Genomic DNA, 7,022 nt, shown 5'->3' with positions numbered 1-7,022 from the left:
GCTATCCAGGCGGGCTCCTGACTTCAAAACGTGAATGTATTCCCATGTTATCCAGGCGGGCTCCTGACTTCAACTTGAAAGTATTCCCTGCTCTTTAAGCGGGATACTGATTTCAAAATGTGAGTATATTCCCATGCTATCCAGGCGGGCTCCTGACATCGAAACGTGTATGTATTCCCATGTTATCCAGGTGGGCTCCTGACTTCAACTTGAAAGTATTCCCTGCTCTTCAAGCGGGCTCCTGATTTCAAAATGTGAGTATATTCCCATGCTATCCAGGCGGGCTCCTGACTTCGAAACGTGAATGTATTCCCATTGTGAGCACGTGATTTTTGCCTTAACGAAAACTACTCCAAAAATAAATCAAAAATAAAATAAATTTCTCGTACTGTGTAATTTTTGAATTTTTGCGTGGTGTTAAATACTTGTTTTATGTCCGTAAATGTTTACTTTGTCATAATGAAATGAAAAATAAAATAAAATACATATTGCATGCATATAGGATTTAATTATGCATTTTTAGAATTAATTAAAAAATAAAATCACAAAAAATATGCATTCGTCCTATTTTTGAATATGTTACTGTGTGATTAATGTTTTGACTATGTGTTAATAGTTGTTATGAAGTAATTAATATTTTTATGTAAGGTTAAAAATTGTTTTATAATTTTATTAGGATTTTTTTATTAATAATAAAATCAGAAAATAAAATAAAATAGAATGGAAAATTGGACCTGGATTTTAAAATCCAGGCCCAAATCGAATTACCCTTCCACAGCCCAGTTCCAATACTCCCAGGTACCGGTCCAATTCAGCTACGCCAAACGACGTCGTTTGGTGACCATTCATCAAGGGCCGTTAGATTAGATCAATTCAACGGCTGAGATACACTACCCTCACCCGTAACCAGTAACCCGACCCTTTGACCCGATCCAGCCTGACCCCGACCTTTAACCAAACGACGATGTTTGGTTAAGTGAATTGATCTCAACCGTGAATCTTAATTGATCCAACGGATGAGATCAATTCATCCCACTCGTATATAAATCCAATCCACACCCCAGCCCCCCAGACCAAACACCCCACCCTTCGGCCCTGTTCATCATCTCCTTCAAGAGACCAGATGAACTCCACCTTTCACCACCGTGCACCGCCTACCGGAAATCGCCTCACGGCGGTTCCGGTAGTCCAAACCACCCCACCTTAACACCCTCGACTCCTCTCAACCTCCCCATTCCAAATCCATAACCCATATACCTCGAATCAGGCCCCAATGTCTCGAATCTTCGATTGAAGGTTGGCCTGAAAAACCAACTTTCTCCGATGACCTCCAAAATAACACCAGAGCTTCCCCTGTCCATCCTCATCACGGATCTGTTAGTAGCATGGTTCGAATCTTCATAGAACTGCTCGAATCTTCATTTGAAGATTCGAGTGAAACCTAACCATACTCAGATTCCTTCCAAATTAACACCAAGTGACCTCTAGACCTCCCTCGTGCCTAGAATACCATTGGTTTGCTTCGAATCTTCCTAGAAGTGTTCGGATTTATGATCCAAAATCTGAAACCCTAAGAATTTTCCAATCTTGGAATTTTTTCCGATTCGAGTGAAGGATTGAGGTCTAAGAGACTTTAATCGAGGTATTCTCAACTGAGAATGCTTCGAATAAAGTCTGTTCAACCTCAAAAATGTTCGAATCCAAGTTGAGTCTGTGTCTGAATAAATTTGAAGATTCAGAGGTATTTTTCTATTTTTCTTTTGTGTATTCTACGTGTATTGTTGTCTGTGCTAATAGCTTTTTAATTTTTCATATTTTGTTTTGATCAATTCTGTCATTTCTGTCTCCTACCTATCTACATGATCCGAATGTGAATTGTTTCTTTTGGTTGTGATTGTTTACAATGTGTGTAATCGACTCGATTAGGTTCGTCGATTAGTTATATTATGAATTTTCATTTCTGAAAATGCTGACTGAAACAGTCTGCTTCTATTGTTTCAGACTAATTATTGACAAATGTTGTAAATAGTCAATTGATTAATACTCGTCAATTAAATCATGTTTGTTTGTGAATCAGTGAATTCAAATGTATGATGTATATGTTGTTGTCTGAACAGGGCATTGTCAGTATATTGACAATGCTCCTGTATTTGTTTGCTTTTAATTCAGTTTTAAATTTCAGTTGAAATAATCCTTCATGTTCTGTATAACGTTAAGGTTGTTTTATTCAGTATTCAGTTGAGAATCCCCTGTTTAAATTCAGTTCTTGTCAATCAGTTATTAGAAATGTAATATACTGTCTCAAAATCATAGGATTGGTTATAGCTGTAAATCAGAAGGATAATTAAGTTTATACAGATTATAGAATCTGTTTTACAGTGGGTTCTGATTTTTCAAGTAATAACAGTAGGTTTTCCGGGGGTATTTGAGGAATGAAACAGTAGGGTAATGTAATAATAAGAGTGTGCTTATAATGGAATGATAGTGGCTATAATTTAAATGGGATAATGGGAAACAAAGGGTAATGGGCTGCTGAAAAACAAGATAAATAGCACTTAGTTTTAAAATATTCAAAAGTAGTTTTAATGGAAAACTTTCTGATTTTTAAAAGATAAAAGGGTGCAACCAGCCCTGTATAAATACAGGAGCTGGACAGACCTTAGGGAGAAGAATTTTTAAGACAGAATTTTTAAGAGAGTTTTTAAGGAGTTTTTTTTAGAAAACTTGAATACAGTTTCAGACAGAAGGAGAGTTTTAATCAGTTTTCAGAGGGAGGGAAATCAGTTTTCAGAAGAAGATTAGTTTGAGAGAATTTAGGAGAGGAAGAAGAAACAGAAAGGGAACAAAAATAACAGTCATACACACACACAGATATACAACAGCAGAAAAAAAATCAGAAAAAATGGGAATTTGAAACTGAAAAGAAATTGAAATCTGAAATATTGTTTCTTCTGTTGAATCTATTCAACCTTACTTGGTTCCACTGATTCAGTTAACATCTGAAGTGTCTTTTAAAAAATAACTATACTGTGCATCTGTTTTCTTCGGATCTTATTATTGTTTAAATCTGTGGGAATACTGGTATTTTGGCTGAATTTGTTACTGCTGCTACTGCTGAAATTCATTCCTTCCACCTTCATTTTCAGGTACATGTCTTTTAAATTTTAAGTTGGAAAGAGATTCAACATGACTCATCAATGAAGTTTGAATTGAAATTCTGTTTTTTATTTGTCCAAGTTCATCAATTTAAATTTCATTTTTATTTTATGTTAGTTAATTAGTAGTGAATTCAATTTGATAGCTATGAGCTAATTGTCTTACTTTGAAAGTTCGTATAAAGATTTGTAATAATATTAGCTCATTATCTCATTAGTTTAATCATATTAAATTGTCGAAGTAGGGAATATGGTATGAATGTTGGTCATTATTTAAATTTTGTTGTTGGTTAAGTAAGAAGTGATGTAGAAGTGCCAAGAAAACTACAGTAGTGATATTTATTGTTAAATAAGGTTAAGATGGTGTTGTTGGTATATTTTTAATAAGATAATAGATGTGTGTATAAAAGTTGGCGAAAGGTGATATGATGTAGCTTATTACAATGTTAAAACGTTATGAATGTTTACGATATACAGTTAAGTTGCATGTAAGGTAATTTTATTGAATTAACTTGTATAATAATTCAGCCATTATAACTCGATGCTTATCTACCTTCATAAGACAAATTGATCAAATAATTAGTGCCTATTAGATTAAAAGCGAGTATATGAGAATGAAAAGAGATGTACAAGCATAAATTGCCACGCTTTACATCAATGATAATTAGAAATAAAATTTGCATTAAGTAAATAATGAAAATTCTCGGAAAATATTTCCTTCCTTTATGAATCATTTATTTTCAGTTTCATATGCAATTTATTCTTTGGCATATATATATGTGTCATATTTGTTTAAAAATAGTATTAATCATATTTTTATTATGTTCTTTGAATTTGAATAGTTGGAATGAATATAACTTATATTCGGAAATCATAATCGACGAACAACCTTTAATAGATTGCGAATTCTTTTCAAAGAATTTATAGGCCTCTAAATAGGAGTTTCTCATGATTTTCATATAAAAGAAATACATGAATATAATAAACAAATTGTGGAAAATTCCTAAACTATTACGAATATTTTGCGCGATTAGGGATGCGTTCGCGTACCCTGATTATATTTTTTTTTTTAAAAAATTCGGATTATGCGTACGCGCAATTTCGAACGGATATTTAATAAAAAGGATTTTTTCAAAGGCGTTAAATCAATTTCATAAAAACCCGAGATGTACGGTTCACTATTCAAGAAAAACAAATATTCTTGATTCGACACAATTTCGAAAAAACGATTGTTTAAAAGTTATCGTGTACACGTACGCGTGACACAATTCCGCATTTGTAAAATTTAAAACACGAATATACGTACGCGTAATTCGATTCAAAGAAGGGTCCTCAATAAGCGGTAGTAAAAACATGTAATATCAATGTATTTAATAAAATCAAGATAATTAAGCCAATAATAAAAACAGTTAAGCGACCGTGCTAGAACCACGGAATTCGAAAATGCCTAACACCTTCTTCCGGATTAACAGAATTCCTTACTCAGGATTTCTGGTTCGCAGAATAATAAACAGAGTCATATTCTCTCGATTCAGGGATTATAATTGGTGACTTGGGACGCCTTAAAATTCCCAGGTGGCGACTCTAAAACAGATAAACAAATCCCGTTTCGACTGTCCTTCAATTGGAGAAAACTCCCCACGCGCCCAGCGGGCGCGGCAAAAAGGAGGTGCGACAGCTCTGGCGACTCTGCTGGGGATAAAACTGTCAAACTGTAACCCAGAATCTCTGGTTCAGGGTTTAAAGAATTCGAGCTTAAAATATCTGTGTTAATTGGTTTTATTTACTATGATATTTTCAACTGTTTATATGCTAATATGCTAAATGTTGTTGTTTACCGCTTTAATATTATTTGAATTGTGAATATATACAACTGCTACGAAACCCCCTTCTTTCTGAGTCTTCTAAATTTATGGTGTACACGTGCGCGTGACCCACCTTTCTGTTAGAGTCGTACCAAATAAGACGGAGTTGGGACAAGTAACTAGGCCGGGCAGACTTTCGTGCTCCCGGTACGTTGCCCCCGCTTCGGCTCAAACTGTCCGTTTGGGTAAGCCAGGTTTAGAACAATCAACCTAAGGTTTTACACTTAGAATAACTCAGCCATGTACAGGATCCCTAGTAGGAACGAATATTTGCATCATATGCATTTGGCCTTGGAGACTCAACACAGGGGTTGGGTCTGTCTAGGACAGGTGAACCAAAAAATTAAAAGACCATCATGATGCATCCTACTTGTTATTTGTGCATTCATTCGCCTCGAACATGCTTGTTGACCAGCTTAAATAAAATCTTGGTAAGAAGAAAGGAATAAAATGGGTTGCTTTAAAAAATTTCGAAAAAAATATAGTTTTAAATTTTGAAATAAAGATATTTAATAAATAAAAGAAAAAATTTCGAAAATGATTTTTAGTATAAATTTTTCCAAAATAAATTTTGACTTTATTAAAATTAAATTTCAGATACAAAATGAGCACTACACAAAGCCCCTCATCCACAAGTACGGAGGAATTTCTATGTCAGCTTCAAATGTGGTGGTATGATTTAGGCGAAGACGGTCAAAAATGGGTCGTCAAGCATTTGGGAAATCTCACGGACATTATGAAAGTTGAGCCTCGGGATGATCTGATTACGACATTAGTAACTTTCTGGGATCCTGTTCACAATGTTTTTCGTTTCTCTGACTTCGAGCTTACTCCTACATTAGAGGAGATAGCTGGCTATGTTGGTTTTGACAGAAGTTTAAGAAATCAAAGCTTGATATTCACAAAGGCTCCTTCAATACATCGATTCTTCGGTCTTCTGAACATCAGCAGTCAAATCAGGAAAAGCAATGTCATCAATGGATGTTGTTCCTTCAATTTTTTGTATTCCAGGTTTGGAAAGTCAGATGGGTTCGAAATTCATGAGAAAGGCCTTACTAATAAGCAAAACAAAGACACTTGGCAGATGCATCGTCGATTTGCTTTCATGGTAGTTTTTCTAGGAGTCATGGTCTTCCCAAATAAAGAGCGAACAATTGATATTCGCACCGCAAAAGTTGTGCAAATCCTCACCACTAAAGAAAATCACACCCTTGTCCCCATCATTTTATCAGATATTTATCGGGCTTTGACTTTATGCAAATCAGGAGCGAAAGTCTTCGAAGGATGCAAAATTTTGTTGCAAATGTGGGTGATTGAACATCTCCAACAACAGCCCAAGATCATACAGTATGGGTCAAACAAAGCTAATTGCATCGAGAGCTATGAGGAAAGAACAAAAAATTATCGAGCTCCAGAAGGGATAGAAGCATGGGTATCTCGTCTAAAGGCTTTAACGGCAAATCAAATTGAATGGACTCTGGGATGGCTCCCGATGAGAGAAGTAATACATATGTCAACCTCAAATAGTTATCTACTACTATTGGGATTGAGAAGCATTCAACCGTATGCACCACTAAGGGTCCTAAGGCAACTAGGGAGATATCAAATAGTTCCTGATGAGGAAGATTTGAGTATGCAAGTAATCGAATTACACCCAGAAGCCACTATTCCCGAAGCTCTACTTCAGCAGATGTGGAATAGGTGCCGATACTTGAAAAGTGATACTCAAGTCCTAGACGCTACCAAAGGTGAGATAAATCCTGGATATGCAAGGTGGTTCGAAAAACGGTCTCGCATGGATGATGTACCAGAACCAGAGCTAAAAAGGCCAACAAAAAGACCCCATGTTCAAAACTTCAATGATAGAATCCAAGAGCGGTTGATCTGGGGAGAAAAAGAAAAAGGGTACAAAGCAACTATCCATGCCCTAAAAGAAAATCTAAGAAGCCTCAGTTTAGAGAAAGATTTGCAAGAACAAGAAGCCGAAGGCGAGAAAAAGAGT

The sequence above is a fragment of the Nicotiana tabacum genome, chromosome 20 (assembly GCF_000715075.1).
Source record: "Nicotiana tabacum cultivar K326 chromosome 20, ASM71507v2, whole genome shotgun sequence".
Taxonomy (NCBI): Eukaryota; Viridiplantae; Streptophyta; class Magnoliopsida; order Solanales; family Solanaceae; genus Nicotiana; species Nicotiana tabacum.
The sequence above is the reverse complement of the archived record's forward strand: the minus strand, read 5'-3'. Positions refer to the sequence as shown.